The following is a 25,942-nucleotide window of genomic DNA, read 5'->3' as shown; positions in this document are numbered from 1 at the left end:
ATAAAATGTCCCAAATGCTTAGAGCCAACAGCTCATGATGTCATAGCCCCACCCCTCATGATGCCATGCCCCACCCCCTCAATGAAAGTCTATGGGAGGTGGCGTGGCAACCATCATGCCCCTCCCATAGACTTGCATTAAGAAGGCAGGTGTGACATCATGAGGGGGCGGGGCTATGATGTCACAAGCTCCCGGCACCGGCTTAAAGCATTCTGAGCATTTTGATCCAAATGCTGAGCAGCGCAGTACCCCTTTAAAGAAATACCTTTCTGCCAGAGCCTAATCATAGTTATGCTTAACAATTCCTCAGGATTCGACAAGCATTTAGATTGTTACATATACGTATGTCCATTAAGATTAAGACCAAGGAGGTGAAGGGAAGAGGTATGGTGAATGAAAGAGGGGAGATGATTCTATATTTCTGTATATGCATTAGGTTATTTTGTCCTATTTTTTTTTTTTTTTTAAATCCATTTCATCCAGGAGTGGATTCAACAGAGTAAAAGTAGCATCTGTTTTTTTATATTAGCTAATTCATTATGATCTGCACCTGGTTTTGGCTTCAAAACCACACTGTGTAGGAGCACCCTTAGGGTACGTTCACACGAGTGGATCCCCAGAGCGCATTACGCTGCGGATCCACTGCTAAAGGAGCGCTGTATGCTGCCTTTACAGGTGCTTGCTTGGAGCGGCAATCCGCTGCTACAAGCAGACACACTGCGATGTGCGATGCGCTGTGCGCATGCACAGTATACTCGCACATCGCGGCTGCTCTCGGCCTAGCTCAGGGAGCAGGGGGAGCGGCCGTGATGTGTGCAAGTACACCGCGCAACTCCCACATTGCAGCAGTGTGTCTGCTCGTAGCGGCCTATTGCCGCTCCGAGCAGGCACATCTAAAGGCACCCTGTAGGGGTTCTTCAGTGGCGGATCTGCAGCGCAAAATACACTGCGGATTTGCTCATCTGAACGTACCCTTATTCAGACTGATACTTGGATGAATAAGCACTCAGAAAAACACTTGTTACTACCAATCTACAAAAGTAAGACTGTGTTCACATGCGACATTTTATTAGATGTACTGTCAAGGTATCGTGCATGATTTTTGGTAGATTAATTTTATGATAAATTCACCATGTTGTCTGCATCATCAATATTGCTTCATAAGTTTTAGAATATATGCTTTCATACTGTCTAACAATAGGGGTGCATCTGCCAAATGATAAAACTCCGACCATGGCAATACAATGTCTTAGATATCGATGTTTACAACATTCTGCAGGTTGCAAATAGATTGAAGTATCCTTGCATGCATATAGCAGTCTATTGTTCATAGAGGAGTATAAAAAGCCATGATAATTTCTTAAAAGCAGAGTATCCCTCTGTGTATATGTGCCTCTCCTGAGCCGACTCAGTAATAAAACTGGCTTTATGGACCATAGATTTCGTTTCATCTTGCTAGAAAGTCAATTCTCCTATCATTTGTGTCATGTTTTTACAGAAAATGAATGAAATCACTGCTAAATTGTGCATTAAAGTTGCTAATAAAAAAATTAGGCAATACCGCAAAAGTACCCCTAATAAATTGCCACGTGTAAATACAGCCTGAAAGAATAAGTGACCAGCCAACAAACAAGAAAACTCTTATTTATTGGCTCAGCCTGCAATGGTGCAACTGTTGGGCCATGTAAAAGGGCCTAAAAAATGGATCTGTCAGCAGTGTTGGATATAGTTGCCTATGGGGGTGTTTACCATTACAGCCAAAGCTCAAGGTTATGCTTACCCTCCTGGCGAATAAGAAGAGAAGGGTTGACTAACCCTGGGCTCTTGCCATGAGGAACAATCCCTGGGCATATGTACATATTAACAATCTGATATGCTTTAAGGATAAGTTTTTACACAAATATTTGGTCACTAGTTGGAATTCATTGTGGTCAGTAATTTTACTAAGTCCAGGAGTGCAACCAACACAGGAAAAACCATAATAGAAACACTTGCTCCCTTTTCTGTGTTTTGATTTGAATAAAGAAAAAAAAAAACATATAAACCACCAACAATTAACAAATTGTTACAATAAAGACATGGGATTTGTAGGTTACAATGAGTGAATGGAAAGTAAGTATGCAGACCTAAACCTTTACTACAGTACAATTGCCCTCACAAAACAGGATAAGAAAAATCACACATGTGCTCAAAAAAGTGTGATATAAGTGTAATCAAAAATAGAAGATGCCGAACCAAATATCAATTGAAGATATGAGAACATACTGTAGGTATCAGTCTGACTATCATTGACCTTAGCCCCCGAGGCTCAGGGAAGGTCTCAGGGAGGGACAACGGGGGATTGGGGTGTGGACCTAACTGGCCCTACAATACCCTTCGGTTACCTGTACCTAGGCGGAGTGGACATCCTGATAAGGACGGCCCCGCACTGGAACCTGCCCCTGTTAAGCTATAAGACACCCTGGTAATGCACTCAATAGCCGCTGCAGACTTCCTGTGATATCTGGGACAGCAGTTATCCATCTTGGGGCGCTCCTCATCATCATACCTAGTTATTCTCCTGACAAAATGGGGTAGTGGAAACACGTTGAATGAGAACACACGAGGAAACACGAGAATGAAAACAGACACCTTGGTCATCAGAAACATAAGTATCAGCCAGAAGGCATCTTCTTTATTATCCTCGGTTTGGGCATATCCATAGATTGTATAATTGATAATCATAACTATGAGGACCTATTGCCTATTTTCTGTAATTGATAATCATACCTATGGGGAGTTATCACCTAAATTTTGCTAAATTTTGCTGATTGCACTCTATGTGGGCCTTATACTATGATATGGGCAATCCCTTCTGTACAGTGATCCCTCAAATTACAATGGCCTCAACATACAATAGTTTCTATGTTTCTATTATCATTCTATGTTTCTATTATCATTCTATGTTTCTATTATTACTTTACTGAGAGAGTAGTGGATGCGTGGAATAGCCTTCCTGCAGAAGTGGTCGCTGCAAAAACAGTGAAGGAGTTTAAACATGCATGGGATAAGCATAAGGCTATCCTTCATATAGGGCCAGGGACTATTGATAGGATTCACATTATTGGGCAGACTAGATGGGCCAAATGGTTCTTATCTGACGACACATTCTATGTTTCTATGTTTCAACATACAATGGTCTTTTTTGGACCATTGCAACTTGAAACCAGACTCAACATACAATGATACGGACAGTCCAGATCTGTGAAACATGTCAATGGCTGAAAGATCTGACCAATAGGAATAGGCATTCACTGGTAAAACCCCTGTATTAGTGAAGTGCATGCACTGACTGGCTGTCTGGTAGCGCCCCCTACAGTACAGGGGGGTACTACATGTTCTGTATTGCTCTTTACCTGTTCCAGTGTTAGCTGCTCCTTTGTACACCAGGTGAGGGCGGCTCCATTTTTCACTTTTTTAGGACATTGCAAGTACTGTTCAGGACCCTGAAGAAGCTCCTGTCCTCTACATAGACAGTGATTTACAGCTCCCAGCAGATCTTTCTTACTTTTATATGTAAGGACTTGCTTTATCTATATAAGTTAACTACTTATTTTTGTTTAATCCTAATATTTTCCTATGACATTTTGGGGGCTTCAGAACCAATTACCAGGTTTCCATAGAGGTTATGGTCTCAACATACAATGGTTTCAACATACAATGTTCGTGCTGGAATCAATTAATATTGTAACCTGATGGACCACTGTATTTGCACTTACATTTTTATTTGAGTGATATATATTAAAGCAAGGGGTAGGGCATAGCCACACATAGTCAGATAGTCTAACTATTACTAGTAAGTGAGTCAGATATCTGTAGGGACCTTATAGCTTAACAGGGGTAGGTTCCGTTGCAGGGCTGTCCTTATCAGGACGTCCTCTCCGCCTAGGTACAGGTAACCTAGGGGTATTGTAGGGCCAGTTATTTTTGTTGTCCTGTTTTGTGAGGGCAATTTTAAATGTACTGGACTAAAGGTTAAGTTTTAGTCTGCATACTTACTTTCCATCTTTGTTGGTAGACTACTTTGCATTTGATTCTTGGAGTTTATACAATGAGTTAATCTCAAACTAATTATAACAATATATGATATCTTTACATAATCTCTGATTCGGTGCTAGAATTCTATAGTACAGGGCACAGTTCTTCTGTTCACCGACAAATACAGTTTACTAAAGTGGTTGCCTAATAACACCACTAGAGACCAATCTACTCACAGCTCTATTAGGTTCCTACTGAATTGAATAGTAAACCAGATAGACTGTTGTTACTCTGGTCACATGACCAGGAGGAGCTACTGCAGAAGAACTGATGGGGTGACAATAAAATCTATGTCATTAATAAATTGAATTAATGTTTAAAGGGTAGCTCCCACCATCCTCTTTTTTTTTTCTGTCCCTGCCTATTGCCCATCTATCCCTAACCCCCTCCCTGCCTTTATTTTATTTTTTTTATTATCTTAAAAATGGCATTTTGTCTGCCTGGTAGTGTGCTCACTACCAGGCAGACTTCCCCAGCAGGCACCATGTCACTGATGCCTGCTGGGGGCCGAGTTCCGCCCATAGTTCTCCTGACAGGGTGCCTCCAGCTGTTTCACCACTACAACTCCCAGCATGCCCTGACATCTATTTGCTGTCAGGGCATGCTGGGAGTTGTAGTGGGGAAACAACTGGAGGCACCCTGTGTTGGAAGACACCCAGCCCCCGACCAATATCGCCCCCCTCCCCCTCACCTGTGCCGGACCATGAGCGGGGGTCCGTAGCAAGCAACAAGTGTATGCCCGGCTTCCTGTCATGCCCGTACACTCTGGAAACTGTCTCTATGTTTCTGGAGGATTGAAAGTCCTCCAGAACCATAGAGAGAGTTACCAGAGTGTAGGAGCATGACAGGAAGCCGGGCACACGCTTGTTGCTCAGTGTGTGATGGGCCCTGTAAATGGCGCCCCCCTCTCTTTATAACGCGCTCCCGGTAATGACAGGACACAGCAGTGAGGAGGCGGCGTATCCCCATAGGAGCCACGGCTGTAAGGAGAGGTAAGAGCCATGTGCCTCCCTGCTGCAGGGAGAATATGCAGCAGGGAGGCGGCCAGTGTGAGAGTCCAGGGAGCCAATGCGCAGCCCTGGATTTCACTGTGCTCACTCTCGCCTGTTTGATTGACAGGCGGGAGCGAGCACCGCAGTGACTGGAATTTCGACTCATTTGCCAGGCTCAAATGAGACGAAATTCTGTAGTGACGTCACTGCCGAATGCATTCGGCCACTAGGAGGGCGACCCCTAGTGGCCGAATTTAAAAGTGATTTTAAACTGGTTTAAAATCACTTTTTTTAATTAAACTATATTAGAGATATGTTGTAGTACTTAAGTACTACAACATATCAATTTTTTTATTTCATGACAGTGCCCATTTAAGGTCTACATCAGTTGTGCAATCTGTACCATTTTTTCCGAAAACAATAGTGCAGTATTTTCTTTTCTCGAGTGTTCCTCTAAATACTACTACTACTACATAATAATAATAATAATAATATTGTATACATTCAATTAAATAGAAAATATGCAAAAAAATAATAATGCTTTAAGGGGTATTTTGGATAAGTTGTTTGATCGCAGGGGGGTCAGGCATTACAGCAATCTGACATAGATTCATGTCTATGGGAGGGGGCATGACATGAATGGAGAGGTCATGGCGTGATGTCATGAACACAGAGGCCCCAAGCTTCTGAGTTCAGAATGCAGCGGTGACAGCCCGGAGATCGTAGGGGTCCCAGTGGCCGGACCGCCCGTGATCAGACATATTTTTCCCTATCTTTAGAGGGGCTTGAAAAGAGTAGCTCAGACCCTGACCAATTTAAAATTAGGAAAAAGTACATTTAAACATTCAAGAAAGAAAAAAAAAAGAAAAAAATAAGGTTCCAAAAGGTGAAAAATTAAAAAAGCAGGAAAAGTATAAAACATAATGCAAAATACATTAAAACAGTTTAGCTATTCAGAGACCATAATGCTAGATTATTTGCTGATTTCCAATTTAGCCCATGATCTTGTGTGGTATCCCGGTGCCGCATCCTGTGCGGTGCCTGTGTGTGTGTGGGTCCCCGTGGCCGGAGTCCCTGGGACGTATGGGTCCCTGTCGCTTGGTTGGCCCCTTGTCACCTCTATTTCTGCTGGTGGACCAGTGGTCTATGTAGGGTTGATGTGGGTGTGGTGATGTATCTGTGGATAGGTGGTTGATTGCCTGTGCCGTGGCGTTGCAGGACTTGCGGGTCATGTGACTGGGTGGACTCTGTGGTGTTGAGCTTGGGGACCTTTGGAGGCCCTGTGACGTGGGCGGTCCCGTTGCTCTCTGTGGTGGTAGGTGGCAGATGTTCGGGCCGGTCGGATTTGCCCCGCCCCCTGCCCATGTGGGGGATCGACAGCCATGTGTCGCTCTCTTACCTCGTGGGCTGTCATGAGAGAAGGATCTGCGCAGCAACTAACGCAGTGAGTTAGGCCCGAGCCTTGCGGCAACGGCTGAGCAATTCTAAGTCTAGAGTGTATCAATCTCCAGACACTCTGCAGCATCACCGGACCTAATAATACCCCTAAATCCAGACGGATCTGCAAATATCTACCCTAAATTCAGAGACTGTATGACTAGCTCAAGGTCCGCAACAACTGCCAGTCACTAAGCAAGATAAGGACTGTTTCTATAAGACTAATACTGTGCTTTGGATACTGCAAGCACTTAAGTAAAGTTGTTCAAATTCAATCTCTTTGTGGACTTTCAGTCATTTCATGCACCTATCATTACTGGGAATGGCGGCGATAGGCCAGAGCATTGACTCAGCATACCAGCCCTCAGTCTGGTGTCACGAACTATAGGGTTAACATTAACCCCTCCTATACCGATACCATACCAACACTACCATACACCGCCAAGGGCTACCACACTTGAAAACAATGACTTGCTGCATTGCTACATGTATACTCAATGTAATAGTATTTATAAGATAGTGAACTCAAAGAAATGCAAAAGTATGTCATAAAGCCATAAACACTCACTTACGCAGTGTTCTAACAACAGTCTTAAGTTCAGTGTCCTGTTCTCATGCAGCCAATGTTAGTTCAGTGTGGTATAGCCATAAACTAGTTCCCTGAACATACGTATGCCTCTATGACTTGTAACACACTTGTGGTGGCCCAGTACAGGATTTGTTAACCTGTACCCTAACTGCCCTGTCAGGCAGCCTCCCTGCAGTGTCCCCTGTGCCCCCTGCACCTGTTCCCCTTGAATAGTTATCTTTATGCTGTGTATTGTATATAAAAGTGTTATGTCTTTAAGAACCGTTGACATGTGATTAATCAGTGTCATGTGATTGTAACCCAGTGAAGTATCAGTGACCATGTGACCTTTGGGTGATCTGTGGGACCCCTTCTAGTCTCCCCCATATAAGACCTTTGAGGAGCTGGCTCGCTCTCTTGATTTCCAGTTAAGTCTTTGCTGAGGTCCAGTGTAGTCAAGTCCAGAGAGTGTGTCTGGAGTCCAGAGGAGGCCTCAAGTCATCCACGCAGCCACAAGTCTACAAGTCAACAACCCCAGCTCCAAGTCAGAGCCTGGTAAGCAACAAACGGGGTATCATCAGTCTCAGTCAAGTCAGTCAAAGTCGACCTGTCTTCAGTCAGCATGGCCTGTATCAAAGTTGTCCCAGTCCACTGCAAGTCCCAGCAAGCCCTAAGGTCTCTGAAGTCACTGGTCACCTCTGTGGGCCTGGCTGAGCTGTATAGACTATTCCACCTGTCTAACTCAGTAAAGCTACCAATGTTCCGTAACTTGGCGTCGGAGTCAATATTGCCCCCGTGCCTAGCCCAGGATCCAGCAGTATTCCTTCGGGAAGATAAACCACGCCCTGGCATCACTAACACAAGGGGCTACTGCCACCTGCCCCTAGGGCAATTACATCTGTCCTCATCCCACCCTGTACTACGCACTAGTCAAGGACAAAAAACAAAGCCAAGAGTGGTAAAAGACAAAAAAATAAATAAATAATAATAATAATAATAATAATATAAGGTTTACATACCAATGAAACAGGTTTTAGAATGTTCCACTCCTCCTTGAATTACCAGTGAAAAGAATACTCACAAACCTGTTTGACAATGTTGGATAATAGACAGCTTTTAGTGTTGTTTGAAAATGCTGCAAAGATAAGTATAACTTACCTGGAAAGAGAATGCTAGGTTAAGAAAGGTATTTGGTGACATGTTCTCTAAGATAAACTACAAACTAGTTTTGTAAGTTTATGTCTAAAATGTTTGTTTTTCTGATAAAAAAGATTAAATAAAAAGCTGGCCAGATCAAGCTGGTAGAGGCCTCTGATTAAAACAATATGGTGTAGGCTCCACCCCCTCGGAATGGTGTCATAACTAGTGATGAGCGGCATAGGCCATATTCGGATTTGCTATATTTCATGAATATATGGCTGAATATTCGTCCTATATTTGCGAATTTCGCATATTCATTAACTATTTTTTCCATGCGAAATTAAATTTTCAAAATGCGCATGAGCGATTATATCTTTCAACTAACTACTTTCTATTGGTTGCTAGTGATTTTGCTAACCTCTGACAACTGTATTTTCATCCTTCTCATTGGCCCATAAGCTTAAAGAAGGGAGGGATCAGTATCCTCTGGAAGTGCCAATTTCTGCAAATTTTCGCATATTCGCCTTCTTTGGACCACAAGCTGGAATCAGGGAGGGATGATCACTTTTATTTACACAGTACATATCATTGTGATGTGTACTGTGAAATAAAAACAAATATTTGTCATAACGAATAAATTTCACTATATTCTCAATATTCGTGAAATCACGAAGTGCCGATATTCGCGATAAAATTTTTCTATTTGAATATTTGCGCACAACACTAGTCATAACATAATATGTAACTAATATATTAGTCTTGACAGGCATATTAGATAACAGTCCACAGCTCCTGTATTCTACTATGAATGGAGCGCTGACTCTTCCCAGGGTTTTGTTGGCCCTGAAGGGAACCAGAGTGAGAGGAAGCCATGTATCGCCATACCCTGCATATCCCTATAGCAATTGCTAGGGAGTTGCATATCCCTTTAACAACACTGGGGAACTGGTTTTGTTCTAGCTTACAGAGAAAGTAGATGAGGCAGGCATTGGACCTACAAGCAACATATAAAGCTTTACAAGGTTATGTTCACACACTGTTTTTTGAGTCTCATTTTGAGGCATAAACAGCTGAAAAAATTGACCAAAAGCAAAAAGGGCTGAATAAAATGCATGAATAGAAATTTGATGTGACAAATTGTATTATAGAGGAGATTTATCAAAACCTGTGCGGGGGAAGAGTGGTGAAGTTGTCCATAGCAACCAATCAGATCGCTTCACTAATGTGCTATATACTGTGCCACTATTAAGGAGCTATACACTGTGCCACCATATATGAAATATATACTGTGCCAATTTGAATGAAATATATACTGTGCTTCCATAAATTCCCTATATACTGTGCTTCCATTCATCTATAAATTCCCTATAAATGTATAAATTCCCTATATACTGTGCTTCCATAAATTCCCTTTATACTGTGCTTCCATTACCCTATTAATTCCTTATAAATGTCTAAATTCCCTAGATACTGTGCCTCAACTTATTCTCTAAATTCTGTGCTTTCATTTATTCCCTACATATATATACACTGGCACCTACATACACACAGGCAAATACATACAAGCACAAGAAAGGCACATACAGTACATAGGGAATATTCACACATACAAACAGATACTTTGACACATATACATACATATATATACACAGAAGTGAATAGAAAAGAAGATATAGCCAACAGGCACATCATACATACAGGTACACACATTCATTTAGTCACATATAAACACACACAGACACATACATACAGGTACTCACATATGTACACATCATTTCTTACACATAATTGTGGCCCCATTTTTCTCGGCACAGGTTGGAGTTTTTGGCTGGGACATATAGAGCTTTTATCTGCCTTCTCTGCTCCTGTCTCCTCCATGAGGAGAAGAGAAATAGCAGATAATGACGGGGTAAGTGGTGCCCGCTTCCTACTGGGAGGGCACAGCACCTGCGTTAAATGCACATACAAATCCCTAGTAATGGATACTTTTACTGCACCTGTCACCCTGAGTCTGCAGCTCCTTTTGTGAGGGCACTAGAGGGGCAGGTGCGGAAAAGGGGCAGGGGCTCAAAACCACTTGTGATCCTATGTGGGCACATCCCTGCCCTAGTTTACATGTATGAACAATCTTTTAATTGCTTATTCAGATCAATGCAATACATATGTATTTCATTATTTCATCCATTCAATTGGCAATTCACTATTCAGGTAAATGCACATTAGTCTGATATGCTGCAGATTTTCTGCATGGAAATTCATACAGCAAATCCACAATGTGATTTTTGAAATCTCATCTACACATGAAATTGACAGAAATAGACCTGCAGAGCAGATTTTGAAGGGAGTCTCAATGTTAGCTCAGTTTGCTGCTGAGAGCTGCAGACACTGTTAGATAGCTGTTGTCAGGGTATGCCAGGAGCAGATGAAGAAGGAAGAAAAGGCTATAGAGAAGATGTCACTTGTAGGACATTATGTCATTGTGTATTTTGTCTGATTGTGTCCTATTAGTACTGTAGTCACTAGTAAGTTCAGCAGGTATCATAAGTGAAAGTACAACTCCCAGCATACTCTTACCACTGCTTAGGTCATACTGTGAGCTGTAGTTTCAAATGGTAAAAATTCTAAAGTTAAAACCAGCATTGGGGAGTGAGAAGGGGGAAAATTAAAGGGGGGCGTAAGTAGCTGGTCTTGCCTAGGGCACAAATAACCTAGCACCAGCATTGGCTGCAAGCTGAGGGGGGGGGGGGGCTCTTATCCTTGAACACTTAAAGGGGTAATCTCACGAAACGTGGTTGTCACACTTCACACTCAGAGCCTCCAGCGCTGCAGAGAGCTCACAATGGTCGGTGCTGAATGACAGATTGCGGGGGTCCCAAGCGGCGGGACCCCCGTGATCATACATCTTATCCCTTATCCTTTGGATAGAGGATAAGACGTAATAGGGCCAGAGTACCCCTTTAAAGATTGGCCCCAACTGTTTAAATTCCACCCTTGACTTTGACAACAGCATAAATAGTTAAAGGGTAGCTCCCACCATCCTATTTTTTTTTTGCTAGCCCGTTCCCCCCCCCCCGCTACAGCACTAGCCCGTTCCCTCCTCCCCCCCCCGCCCCGCATACCCCGTTCCCTCATTACACTTGCAGTTACTGCAGAGTCCGGCAGCGGGCGTGCAGGGACAGCGGCGGCAACGAGGCGATGTGCGGGAGGAGTGGCCTCCCAGCCAGTGGCCGGGGAGCCAATGCGCTCGCTCCAGGCAGGGAGCGAGTGCAGCCTAACTGAAAAAGTACTGATTGCCACTCCAAAATCAGTCCTTTTTCAGTGACCGGTTTTTAAATGTAAATGAAACCTTTTTAATGAAAAAAATAAATAAATAATAAAAGCATATTAGAGATATGTTGTAGTACATAAGTACTACAACATATCAAAAAATAAAGTTGGTGACAGTGCCCATTTAAGCATCCAGCATAAAGTAAATAAAAATAAAAAATATTTTAGTAATACTATAAACACAGAACAGTATAGTAAAGACACATTTTGTACTGTTTAGATAACAGACGAGAAGAAGGAATTCAGTGAATGAATCTGCTGCATGCTCGACCCTGGAGCTTCACACCACTTCATCAATAATTGACATTTACTAACGTATATTCCTGTTCACATAGGCAGCCACCAATCAATAGTGAGGGAGGCAGGCAGACATGAAGATCACCCTCTCAACTTTCAGTCTACTCCATTAGAAATGACAGGATTTTTTATTTAGTTTTTGTTATTGTTCATGCTTTTTTACATATAAAGCAAAAATAAATTAAACTGAATCTCCATATTAAACATTCTAAAGGAATTAAGTGACTGTGTTTGTTTACATTTTTGTTATTCTTATTTATATGTGTTGTATCTACAGATTGTTATGTCTACACACAAGGCTTACTTTACTGAACAATTTATAAGGGCAGAAGTATCAATACATTAACTCTGAATTTCAGGCAAAAGTGACGTGACGTCACGCCCCTTTCCTCAATGCAAGTCTATGGAAGGGGGCGTGGCGGCGATCAGACATCTTATCCAAAGGATAGGGGATAAGATGTCTAGGGTGGAGTACCCCTTTAATATTGTGTTGTTCTAGCTTATGCCAGATTTATCAATGTCCTGTACCCAGATAAAGTATATGGTGCATGCCGCTTGGTGAGTAGTGCTGGCAAATCCTCACAGACCTCCATGCCATCCATTGAATGCATAATAAGGGGAATCGTTTCTGCAAAAGCTGAGGTGTGACATGAGATGTAAAGCAGCTAAGATGAGCATAATGAGATTCTACAACAGCTGAAGTAGAATACTGAATATTACACTACAGCTTCTGTAGAACCTCTTTGTTAGAAGAGTTGGTAGACATACTGTATAGGATAAAAGTGTTAACCTTGATATCTATCATTTCAGTTTATTACATCCTATTGACTTGCATGCTAAAGAAACTGGTGACTGATGTGAAGAAAAACTAATAGGTATGAATGGACTTAAAGACATACCTATCGATTACCCAATGGCCTCAAATATTGCTCTAGGCATCTGTATGGTTCCAATGGCGGATTTTACTAACAAGGACAAGAATGTAGGGGTGGAAGAGTTATCTAAACGGATGTGGTTTAATAGCATTATTCGACAAGTCACTGTTCTTTACATGACATGATGACATGACATGATTTAGTCAGTGATAGGAAGAAAAACAAACTGTGCCCCCCTCCCCCACTATATTCTAGTGGGGGTCCCAATGTTAATTCATTACTATCATTCATAAAAGCTCTTGAAATGTTGCCCAGACAAGTCAAAAGTATTGATCCCACCAGGTGTCCCTCCTGAGACCTGCTGTGATTGCCAGTTATAATTAATGGAATTACACAGCATCAAGCTTCACTCCCTGGCCTGCAGAGCCGATTTTTTCGCTGCATAGACTTCTACAGCAAAAAGGTCGGATTTAATTGACAGCTGGGGTGTGAGCAGTACATGCTGCAAAGTTACCTGGCTTATAATCAGAGATTGCAGAGGGTCTCAGGAGTGAGACCTTATGCAGTAATAGCTTTGGACATGTCTGAACAACCAGTCAAAAGTTGTTGTTTTCCTTGTTTTGTTTTTATGATTGTGTAACCTTTTAAGTAACCCAAAGATCACATGCTGATGGCATATTCAGTGAGATCAACAATGTCTGTACCAACAATAAGGCCGTGCTGCACAAACCGGCTCAGATTTATCAATCTGATTTACCAATGGCAACCCTTTTACAGCTCAGCTTTTATTTTACCAGAGCTGAGAAATAAGTAATGTTAAATCATTGGTTGCTATGTGCAACTTTTGAGCCATCTTTATGGTTAAAAAAAACAACATATTTTTAAGTCTAAAAATATTCTGAAATTGTAGATGGTCTTCAGTCATCTGTTTTATTTTGGGGCCTCTTCTTTTTCATAATTTTTTCTTTTTTTTTTTCTTTCCATAGTCCAAAACATTTATTTTTTTCAATTGGGACACATTGAGGGAGATAATTAAAATTATCTAGTAGTAAATCTGTGTTTTTGCCCATAAACAGCAATCACAGCTTAGCTTTCATATCTTAACAAACTTTGGTAAAATGAAAGCTGAGTTCTGACTGGCAGTTTTGGAAAACTGTGTGTCAAAATATATATATATATATATATATATATATATATATATATATATATACATATAGATAGATAGATAGATAGATAGATATAGATAGATATACATAAAATATACATCAATTCTGGCTATAAACTGAGTGGGCACAATTATCTTTTTTCCCATTGAGTTCAATAGAACTTAATGGGAAAATATATCTGTTTTTTGGTCTGTACATTACAAAAACTGCACATAGCATAGCCCTTTAAGTTATAGAGTCAGAAATAACTGAATACATTTTACACCATTTAAAAGCATAATGGTCATTGAAAGGTCTCAGTCCCGATATCAAGGGGTATTCAGTACTGATACCCACTAGTTATAGATGTGTGAACATGCTTCATTCCATGGCTAGGTGCACAGTTCAACTGATATGCTTCATTATAGTTTATGGAGCTCATAAATCGGACTGCATGCCAAGTCTATCAGCTTCACCTGGCTGTAAATTGGAAGGACTTCAGGCAAATCCTATCATGATTTCTATAGACTTGGACAAGCCTCATGCTATGAAGTTAACAGGAGATTAAGGCCATGTCCACATGTTGGAATGTCCGAGTGAAATTCCAAGGGACTATTCTGCTCAGAAATTCTGCTGCAGTGGAGTCCCATTGATTTTAATGGGATTCTGCTGCACCATGCACACAGTGGAATTTCTACTACAGATGTTTCTGCTGTGGAAATCCCGATTTCAGCATCCACAGAAACAAGAACCTGTTCATTGTTTTGCCGAATTTGCTCAGAAATGTTGCTGTCTATGGAGCAGTCATAGCACTGGTGGAACATGAAAATGTGCGGAATGACTGCCTGTGTTTTCCAGATGGACATTCCGCTGTGTGAACATAGCCTTAAAGGGGTACTCCCCTGCTCAGTGTTTGGAATAAAATGTCCCAAATGCTTAGAGCTGGCAGCTCATGAAGTCATAGCCCCTCCCCTCATTACGTCACACCACGCCTCCTCAATGCAAGTCTATGGGAGGGGGATTGGCAATTATAATGCCCCCTCCCATAGACTTGCATTAAGGGGGCAGGGCTATGATGCCACGAGCTCCCGGCACCAGCTTAAAGCATTCTGAACATTTTGTTCCAAACGCTGAGCAGCGGAGTACCCCTTTAAAGAAATACCCTGCGGCCAGAGCATAATCATAGAGGTGCTTAACAATTCTTCAGAATTCGACAAGCATTTAGATTGTTACATATACGTATGTCCATTAAGATCAAGACCAAGGAGGTGAAGGGAAGGGGTATGGTGAATGAAAGAGGGGAGATGATTCTGTATATGCACTAGGTTATTTTGTCCTAGAAATGTATCTAATCCTGTTTCGAAGCTTTTCACTGTTCCTGCATTAAACTAAACATCATGATGTCAATACTAAAGGCCCTTTTAGGGTATGTTCATCGAAGACAGTAGGGACTGTGGCGGATTTTCCACAGCGTAAATTCCAAAGTGGAAAATCTTCTGCAGACAGCCAAGAAGAGCCCGCCCACTTTCAAATACGCAGCGGAAAACCCGATAAAAAATCTGCGCGTGTGAACGTACCCTTAGGCTGCTCTTACACAGTGCAGTTTTATTATAGCTTTGTTGTACAAATATATAGCTAGAATCAGTTTTGGATCATAATAAATAAAATAAAATAAAGAACAGTTGCTCCTTCTACTATTCTACTACTATTACGCTGTGGATCCGCCACTGAAGGAGCGCTGTATGCTGCCTTTTCAGGTGCCTGTTCGGACGGGAATACGCTGCTACAAGCAGACATACTGCGATGAACCAGTCGCTGCACGCATGCGCAGTATGCTCGCACATCGCGGCTCCTCTCGGCCTAGCTCAGGGAGCAGGGGGAGCGGCCATGATGTGTGCGAGTACACCGCGCAACTCGCACATTGCAGCAGTGTGTCTGCTCGTAGCGGTGTATTTCCTGCCCCGAGCAGGCACATCTAAAGGCACCCTATAGGGGTCCTTCAGTGGCGGATCTGCAGCGTAAAATACGCTGCGGATCCGCTCGTCTCAATGTACCCTTATTCAGACTGATACTTGGCTGAATAAGCGCTCAGAGAAACACTCGTTACTGACAATCTACAAAAGTAAGGCTGTGTTCACATGTGACATTTTATTAGGAGTACTGTCAAGGTATCGTGCATGATTTTTTGGTAGATTCATTTTATGATAAATTCACCATGTTGTCTGCAGCATCAATATTGCTTCATAAGTTTTAGAATATATGCTTTCATACCGTCTAACAATAGGGGCGCATCTGCCAAATTATAAAACTCCGACCATGGCAATACAATGTCTTAGATATCGATGTTTACAACATTCTGCAGGTTGCAAATAGATTGAAGTATCCTTGCATGCATATAGCAGTCTATTGTTCATAGATGAGTATAAAAAGCCATGATAATTTCTTAAAAGCAGAGTATCCCTCTGTCATGGCTACCATGACAGCTCTGTGTATTTGTGCCTCTCCTGAGCCGACTCAGTAATAAAACTGGCTTTATTGACCATAGATTTTGTTTCATCTTGCTAGAAAGTCATTTCTCCTATCATTTGTGTCATGGTTTTACAGAAAATGAATGAAATCACTGCTAAATTGTGCATTAAAATTGCTAATAAAAAACTTGGCTATACCGCAAAAGTTCCCCTAATAAATTGCCACGTGTAAATACAGCCTGAATCAGTGACCAACCAACAAACAAGAAAACTCTTATTTATTGGCTGACTGCATCTTTCATGCAGCCTCACATCACCCTATATAAATCCAGAGATTTGCGGCTCAGCCTGCAATTGTGCAACTGTTGGGCCATGTAAAAGGGCCTAAAAATGGATCTGTCAGCAGTGTTGAATGTTGCATTAACATAGACACATAAATATATAGTTGCCTATGGGGGCGTTTACCATTACAGCCAAAGCTCAAGGTTATGCTTATCCTCCTGACGAATAAGAAGAGAAGGGTTGACTAACCCTGGGCTCTTGCCGTGAGTAACAATCTCTGGGCATATGTACACATTAAAAATCTGATATGCTTTAAGGATATGTTTTTACACAGATATTTGGTCACTAGTTGGAACTCATTGTGGTCAGTAATTTTACTAAGTCCAGGAGTGGAACCAACACAGGAAAAACCATAATAGAAACACTTGCTCCCTTTTCTGTGTTTTGATTTGAATAAAATAAAAAAAAATAAAAACAACACTGACTAAAATACTGTGTGTGTGAACGCAGACATCCAGGTTAAGAACAATTCCAATAGGGGTGGAGTTTGGTAAAAATGTGTGATGGGGTCAGATTTAATTGAAATTATTTCTCTTGTGTCAATCTTACACGCTATGACTAAGAACATTTTAGGGCAGAACTTGTTTATGTGCATTTTCATTCAAGGAAAATTTGTTATGTGTCTTAAACACTTTCCGTGGTTCTAGTGACAAGGAAGCATGGCTCTATGGAGAGGAACATGGCTTGGGAAGTGCCATAAAGCACCACCATTAAAGTGCAGATCTTTTGGGTGCAAAGGGGACCAACCTCTTGTTGATGTGAAAAGATGAGTAAATAAATGTGTGGAAAAAAACGTGGTACATTCAGTTTTGAACAGTACATGAGACAGCATATGTCTAATGATCCAAACTAAAAGCAGCACAGATTCCTGGTGGGGACATTATGCCGTAACACAGATACAAAGATGTCTCCACATTATGCTTAGCTGTTATGGGCCTTAGACTGACTATTTAAAGTTAATGTTAAGCATTAGGCTAGGTTTACACTGAAGAATCGCTGAGCGTAATTCCACTTTGATACTATGCTCAGAAATTCACGTGCAGATGAATCCCCTTGCTGTCAATGGGATTTCGCTGAACAGAGCCTACTACGGAATTTCAGCAGCCACTGAAAGATCCATCTTGTTCATTCTTTGGTTGAAGTCTGTGTGGAATACATTGCCGTCAATCGGGACAGCAATGTTGGCGCAGTCATGGTAATTTATTCAGTGCTGGCATTGGACAGTATGTCCTAAGAATGTTTTAGCCACGTGCTGTAACTTTTCTTATAACTGGAAATATAATAAAGATGGATTTTTATAGAACGCATGCTGGAAACAACGTTTTTCTTTTGCATATGTTTTGGAATCACTTACAGCCTCAAGTGTTGACTACCATTCTAATGTATTCATGACACATGTCTCCTGGGTCATGCATCGGCAGGTTACACAACAGAAAAGTGTAGGATTTCACTTTAAAGAAAAAAGATAGACAGACAGATAGCACCTACAAAATATTTGCGTTTTCTATTGAGGTCTAGAAAGATTGTTATTGCTTGAACAGAAAAATAATAGAAGTCCCACCCTTTAGATCATTTTGTAACATTATTTGTTGGTGCTCATTTGGGTTTTGTTTGTAATTTTTATGTCTACTGTATGTTCTCTCTGGAAGACACCAGCATTATATAGATACATTGTATCTTTTAGTTAAAAAAAAAAACTGGCTCCCCAAGCCCACAGCTTCTTGACACTAGTAATAAATACGTTAAAAAATAACTATATATGCTGCCCACCAAGTTCTTCTCCCAAGTCTTCCATTTGTTTTATATAATTACAAGTCTTACTGAGGACATTCAAAGTTGAGAACTACTGCCATGAAGTCAGTATGGACGTGAAATGCCAGGGTTCCTTTATACGTGGTCCCTACAGATGACATGTCATGGTGTAGTGTTGCAGGTAGAAGTCCATAAAGCAGCAGTCATAAACATGCATGAATCAAAGAAGAGTATGCCCCAATATTTGTTGCCATTTTAATTTTATGGCCATCCAAAAGTTTTTTCATAACCCTAAAAAACACCTAGTTCTGGCAAATATTTGCAAACATATCTGTGACTGAAAATCAGTCCCATTCATCCAAATAGTCTTATTCAAGGCATTCAAATGAATTACTGTAAACTTACCCAAGAACAATTCTAGCGAATGTGGCTATACATTTCGAGACAGTATAAACATTCTACATACTCTATGTACTATTTAGTTGTTTATTTATAGTGTATTTATCTATGTAAACTTTTTTGCAAGCCAAGGATTACTCCCATTTTATTAATAAAACACAAACAAAATCACCACATAATGAAAAACATCATCCAGTAGATGGAGTCAAATCTTAATTATTTTCTAGCAACAAACAAAATCAAACAGAATTCTTGAGATTTATGGAGCCCAAGAAGTAGTAGCAGATAAAATATACTCACCATTCTAAGGTAGGGCAGAGACTGGCACGGCTTGGGAAATAATGAATCCCTGTTGTCGCTGATGTGATGGAAAAGGGGGGCATGAACATTATTAGGGTGCAATATGCTATTTTGTTTCCTCTTTTGTAAGCCAAATAGAGTCAGCTATGAAACTTCATCTCTGCATTGGGATCATGCAGGTCTGCGTTGCATTGTTAATGTGCGGTAGCTGCAAGCAGTGCAGAAATAATAGTCTATAGCCAAAAGTCTGGAGAGGAAGTAAGAATTAGATTTCCAGTGTGTAGAGGCAAGCTTCCCTGTATGACTGCAGCAGCAGATTGTGTGCATTCCTTCTCAGCACATTAAGATGATCCTGCCATCCCTGTGCAGCAGGGTCCAGCTCTGAGACGTCAGCACAGGCAATCAGCATTCACCAGGGAACACATACACATAACAGGACGTCGAGATCCAAGAAAAGGGAATAAATAGAGGATTCTGGAGTGCAGCAAAGGGTGAAAGCTTCAATGTGATGGGGATGTGGGTGGAGCTCCGCAGACAGCTCACTTACTGCCTGTAGTCTCCTGGATCCTAGTGCAGCTCTTTATAGGAAAGGGGAAAAAAAACAACAAGCCGGAGGTTCCAAGCAGGAAGACTGGGAAAGAGCATTTTATTACTTCATAGGCGAATAACCTGCATATTTTGAATCAGCTGGATGAATGTCATATAATGGCATTCTTAATATACATACTGATCGAAAGTGTGTCCTTATTGCAATATGTTATCGACATGTAAATATCGTGTACATTAAAATGTTACAGGCAGAACAAAGGGTTAATGAAATCTCTCTCTCTCTCTCTCCCCGGATAGGACAAGACCAACAAATGATGAACGATGCATAGTTAAACAGTTCACACAGTTCACACAGTGCGTTTTTCGTTCAGTATTTTGCGAGTGGATCCAGCGCTATAAATCCTTTTTTTTATTCTCCCATTTCTTTTGAATCCACTACTCGTTTTGGTTTAAAAAATAAATACTGTAAATAAATAACTAACAAATACCAATAATAACTGCCACAAAACCCCACTGTCCTGGGATACGTCAGCACTACAGGTTGGCTCCTTAGGCGTGTGATCTCTGCAGTTTTCATAGGCACATGTACGTTGGCAGCAATCACTGCCCAATTATACTGTATGCTGTAAACAATCCAAACTGTGAAGTGGAGCAGTGTCCTTGGTCCTGTAAAGTAAACTGATGTTTTTCTTAACCAAAGTTTAGTAGTGGATCCTTCTAGCTTCATCTTAAAGAGATGAAAGATCAAAAACTACGAAAAAAAAATCACCGTTGGCTGTCCAGGCCTCCTGGATGTTGTTGTTGTTCCGCAACAGCTGGAGGCACCCTGTTTGGGAAACGCTGACCTAAATGCTGTGATTGCTTTTGATTGCAGCATCCCTGGGGTTAAGTGGTCAAAATTTGAGTAAGTTCTGATCCCAGCTATTCTACTGGTGGCACAGGCCTTGTGTCAGCCAAAGAACCAGCTATATGTCTAGTTACAGTAAATCACCAGCAATTTAAATGAATTGTTACGTCATTTTGCAGGAAATTATAGAACACCTAAAGTGCACAGCTACTCCACATTGTGTACATTCATTTTTTTTTATAGTACTATGTTCACACTGCCTTGCAAAATAATGCACCATTGTTTGTTTTCAAGGGTATGTTCACATATTGTAAAATCAAAACCAAAAAAGCAACAGTATATAAAAAAAGTTCAATAAACAATGGCCCTGATTTACTATTATGAATCTGACCTGCTTTTGCTTGGTTGTGTGCCAAAATAGAGTGCAGTGAGCCACAATGTGGTGCAGGGTGCCAAAAGTTGTGTCCCCCCAAACCACTTCCCCCACACCACCAACGTCTCTATTACACTATATGTTGTTTCCATTTTGCCACCCATAGCTGCATTGCTGGGTCACACAGACCCATCGATGCAGTACTGGATGGCCACACTGCATGGAGGTCCCAGAGTGAGCTAGGGATTCCTGTTATTAAATGTTGGAGAGGAAGAAGAGGTGAGGGGGGGGGGGGGCACAGGGTACCAAGAGAGGAAAAGCCCCCTCTCCCTGGCATAGTGGAATCAATGATGTCCGGGTGTCAAATTCTGCAGAGGGAAGATGTGGCTGGAAGAAGTCATGGACCAGATAAAAAAGATGTCACCAATCACTGATGTCATTGTGTGTTCTCCTGATTGTGTCCCTTTTATGCTGCTGTAGTTACTGATATCAGTTTTTGCATTAGAGCCCTGTGGTTACAAGCCCTGTGGTTACCAGCAATGCAATTAGAGTATTTTGGAAAGATTTATTGAAACCTGTGCTGAGGAAAATTTGACCAGTTGCACATAGCAACCAATCAGATTGCCTTTATAAAAACTATACGAGAAATCTGATTTGTCACTATGGGCAACTGGTCAACTTTTCCTCTACACAGATTTTAAAAAATCTCCCCAATTGTCCTGGTGTAAAATGAACCTCTGTCCCAGTATGAAATCTTGTCCATCTTTCCTACAACCCAAACCTGTTTTCTTTTTTTAATTAAATGTCCTCATTTTATTCTCTGGAAGTTTATGTTGTGTTTGTAGTTCCATATTCTTCACATTTGGTTATATAAAATTTATCAGCACTCCATGGGATGTTCAAAGTTTAAATAGTGGTGTTGCAGACTAGAGATGAGCGAATTTTTGAAAAATTTTATTTGGCCAAATTTATTTGCTGCGAATCTGTATTAAAAATGGCTATTTCTGGCCTACAGAGAGCCTCAATAGGGGTGTAGAACACTTTGCCTTGCTGTAACATGCATAGGGTGTGTTCTGGGTTAGTGAATTAACACTGATATTCAGTATGATATGGAGATTAGAGGTGTCGCTATTAGAATCACTGTCGCAGAGCAGCACAATGACAGAGCCTGGAGGTGGCATCAGTATGAGGAGAACATATAGTGGCTGAATGACACAGGGTGGAGGTGGCGGCAGCATGAGGAGACCATATAGTGCATGAATGACAATGCGTGGAGGTGGCGGCAGCAAAAGCAGACCATATAGTGGCTGAATGACACAGCCTGAAGTTGTCGGCAGCATGAGGAGTTCAAAAAGTGGCTGAATGACACAGTCTGGAGTTGGCGGAAGCATGAGGAGACCATAGAGTTGCAGAATAAGACCGCCTGGAGGTGGCATGAGCATGAAGAGAACATATGATGGCAGTATGAGACAGCCTGGAGGTGGCATCAACGTGAGGAGAACATATGGTGGCAGAATGAGACAGCCTGAAGGTGGCAACAGCAGCATCAGGAGTCCTGAAAGTGACCCAGTGACATAGTGGGGTGGTGGGTGGCAATACCAGTACCCAGCATGAGGAGACCATATAGTGGCGGAATGACACAGCCTGGAGTTGTCGGCAGCAAGAGCAGACCATATAGTGGCTAAATGACACAGCTTGGAGTTGGCAGCAGCATGAGGAGACAATATAATGGCTGAATGACACAGCCTGGAGTAAGCGGCAGCATGAGGAGACCATATAGGGGCTGAATGACAAAGCCTGGAGTTGGCGGCAGCATTAGGAGACCATATAGTGGCTGTATGACACAGTCTGGAGTTGGCAGCAGCATAAGGAGACCATATAGTGGCTGAATGACACAGCCTGGAGTTGGCGGCAGTATGAGAAGACAATATAGTGGCTGAATGACACAGACCAGGAGTTGGCGGCAGCATGAGGAGACCACAAAGTGGCTGAATGACACAGCCTGGAGTTGGCGGAAGCATAAGGAGAACATAAGGTGGCAGTAGGAGACAGCCTGGAGGTGTCATCAGCGTGAGGAGAACATATGGTGGCAGTATGAGACAGCCTAAAGGTGGCATCAGCGGGAGGAGAACATATGGTGGCAGTATGAGACCGCCTGGAGGTGGCATCAGCATGAGGAGAACATTTGATGGCAGAATAAGACAGCCTGAAGGTAGCATCATATAGACCATATAGTGGCTGAATGACAAAACCTGGAGTTGGCGGCAGCATGTGGAGACCATATAGTGGCTGTATGACACAGTCTGGAGTTGGCGGCAGCATGAGTTGAACTTTGATGGACATATGTCTTTTTTCGAGGAGGAGCAGGAGGAGCTAGAGGAGCTAGAGGGTTATGAGGAAGTTGAGACAGAGGACCCAGACACACCGTGGCAGTATGCAGTGAGGATGGAGGCAGGGAGTCCCTCCGAGTCACTTGCACAAATGGCACAATGTATGCCCACTTGCTTGCGTAGTGACTGCCGAATTGTTACCATTTGGCAGCGGGATGACTTCTGGCTCTCCACCTTATTGTACCTTCTCTACCAGCAAAAAATGAGAGGGAGAGCAAACTGACCTACTACAGAGACATCCTACGTAGTCAGTTGGCTGATACCTATCTGCGCCATCGTCCATCCTCTCTCAGGTCTGACTCGGGGGGGGCCCTCTGCGCTCACCTTCCACTGCCATGGCTGCTGGGGAGGGGTAGGGTGGCAGGAGCAGTACCAGCTCCATCAGCAGCAGCCTGAGTCTACAGTGGCTGATGAGTGGCTTTCTTCACCCGCATAGTGAAGCAACTCATCAGCAACTCCAGGTAGACCTGGAGCAGGAACTGAACCAGCAGGTGGTGGCATACCTTGACATGACCCTGCCAACACACCTTGAAGATCCGCTGGACTTCTGGGCAGCCAAACTTGATTTGTGGCCACATCCAGCAGAGTTTTCCCTGGAAAAGCTGTCCTGCCCGGCCAGTAGTGTGCCATCAGAGCGAGTGTTTAGTGTGGTGAGGGCCATATTAAACTCAAGGTGAACTTGTCTGTCCAGGAAAAATGTGGAGAGACTGACCTTTGCGAAGATGAATCAAGCATGGATCAGCCAGGATTTCCACCCACCAATGCCTGATGTATCAGAGTAGATTGACCATGGTGCCACACCAACACTTCCCAAAATGGGGAGTGCCAAACATGTTTAAGTCGCTGCTCCCCAGTTACAGACATTCCCTTGCACCAGATCACAAGTAAGTAATGAGGATATGCATTAGCTAAAACTTAACTTTTCTTCGTTTAATATATATGTACCCCAACATTTTTTGAAATTAAACAAAAGGAAAGGTGAGCAAAAAAAAAAAATGGCACCTACACCACCAAGTATTGATGTGATGCAAAGACCTCCCTATTGCAGACTCAGGTTAAATTGGATGGACCAGACCTTGTTTAAGTGTTTTATAAAAGAGGGAGGGTGAATACATATGCAGCTACAGTTTTATTTATTTGTTTGTTTGTTTATTAAACAAGTTATTTTATAATTTTACTGTGATAATTGGGAATCTTGGGACCTTTATACATATTCTTAATAAAAATTATTTAAATCCCAGGTAATGAAGTAAAATGGAAAAAAGCAAAGATAAGTGAATGCTTTTACAAGGCACTGTACGTAGTACAAACATATCTACAGATGTCCAGCTGTTAATCTGAGGACAGTCAGAAATGCAGATGAAAGTCACACTACAGATTATGTAAATCCTACAAGCAGTTTCCACAGGGTGATATATTTTATTTATGCGGGCCATCTGAAGCGGAATCAGATTTCTTCAGCTGTAAAAGAATTTTTTCCTGGTTGGCGTCCCAACTCTCGGAAGTCATACAGGACGTTAAAGCTCAAAAAATGTCCCATAAAGAATTCTTCAGGAAAATATCTAGGAAATTGTAGTCAGAGGAATCTGAAGATGATGGTGATGTTGTTCTTTTAGAAGGAGAAATGAAATCAGCTGAGTCAGTCACGAGAGTCTCAGAGGATTATTTTCTTCTCCAAGGACAGATCTGCAAAGATAATAAAAGCTGTTAAAACAGTAAAAATAGAAGTGGAGGACACATGAATCTCTTATGTATTTCTATAAAAAGAAGGCAAGAGATCTGCCAGGACATCTTGAATTAATGACTTATTTAGAGGATAACTTAAAGGTGCCAAATTCCACACTATGCATTGGTTCCAGATTCAAAGCAATAGATGAGGTTAACTCTGGAGCTTGATTTATCAGTAATAAAGGCTGCATTTATATCAGATGATGCATTCTCCAAAGGGATTATCCCACAAAAATATTGGTCCTCATTTACTATCATGTTTCTGACTCTTTTTGTCGGGTTTTGCACCTAAATTCTGTCGCACGGAACGTGAAACGGAATGTGCGACAAAAAAAATCCGACAGAATCTGAATCACTCACAGTGAAAAAAAAAACTACAAAATGGGCGTTGATTTCGGTAAAAGGGGCGTGTTTCCTACATTTCAGCCAAAAACACTTGTCTTTTCCTAAAACCACTCTGAAATTCATGTGAATTATCTGGGAAGAAACCCTGACACTTGAAAGCATGTATAAAGTTTCAGAAAGCGGAGTAAATTCTCTGGCTGTTTGCTCCATTGCCTGCCTCGTCTTTTTCAAGCAATTTTTACTTGTAATGTTTTGCACAATTCAATTTTTGAGCAAGGTTTTAGCTTTTTTAACACCTTTTTTATGAGTCTTTTCAACACTTTTTTTCCTATCGTTTCAGTAATGACGGTGATTTAAAAAAATAATAATTATATATATATACTCATTTAATACATCTATCTATATGTGTCTCCCTCCTTCCTCAGGTCCGAGTTACAGTGTGTGGATACAGTACTTCATATATATATATATATATATATATATATATATATATATATATATATTTCCATGAATACATTAACCCATTAAACATTCAAAGTTTGCTGGGTCTGAATGCCATTGGAGGCTGAGTATGACGTCAGCCTCCAGCGT

At 41.7% G+C, this 25,942-nt stretch overlaps 1 protein-coding gene across 4 annotated transcripts in view; it reads right to left on the bottom strand.

The window, feature by feature from the left end:
• Positions 1-19,642, bottom strand: part of DSEL (dermatan sulfate epimerase like) — a 94,538-nt gene extending 74,896 nt beyond the window's left edge. For 2 of the 4 annotated variants that reach the window (XM_056521483.1, XM_056521482.1), the window contains exons 1-2: positions 19,120-19,642; positions 8,094-8,159 (exon numbers count right to left, since the gene is read on the bottom strand). The gene's annotated coding sequence lies outside the window, so the exon portion shown is untranslated. The remainder of the gene's footprint in view (positions 1-8,093; positions 8,160-19,119) is intronic. The other 2 variants (XM_056521484.1, XM_056521481.1) reach the window with 1 other exon arrangement.
• Between the last annotated feature and the right edge of the window lie 6,300 nt (positions 19,643-25,942).

Source organism: Hyla sarda, chromosome 5 (assembly GCF_029499605.1).
Source record: "Hyla sarda isolate aHylSar1 chromosome 5, aHylSar1.hap1, whole genome shotgun sequence".
In the NCBI taxonomy this organism is placed as follows: Eukaryota; Metazoa; Chordata; class Amphibia; order Anura; family Hylidae; genus Hyla; species Hyla sarda.
The sequence above is the reverse complement of the archived record's forward strand: the minus strand, read 5'-3'. Positions and strand labels throughout refer to the sequence as shown.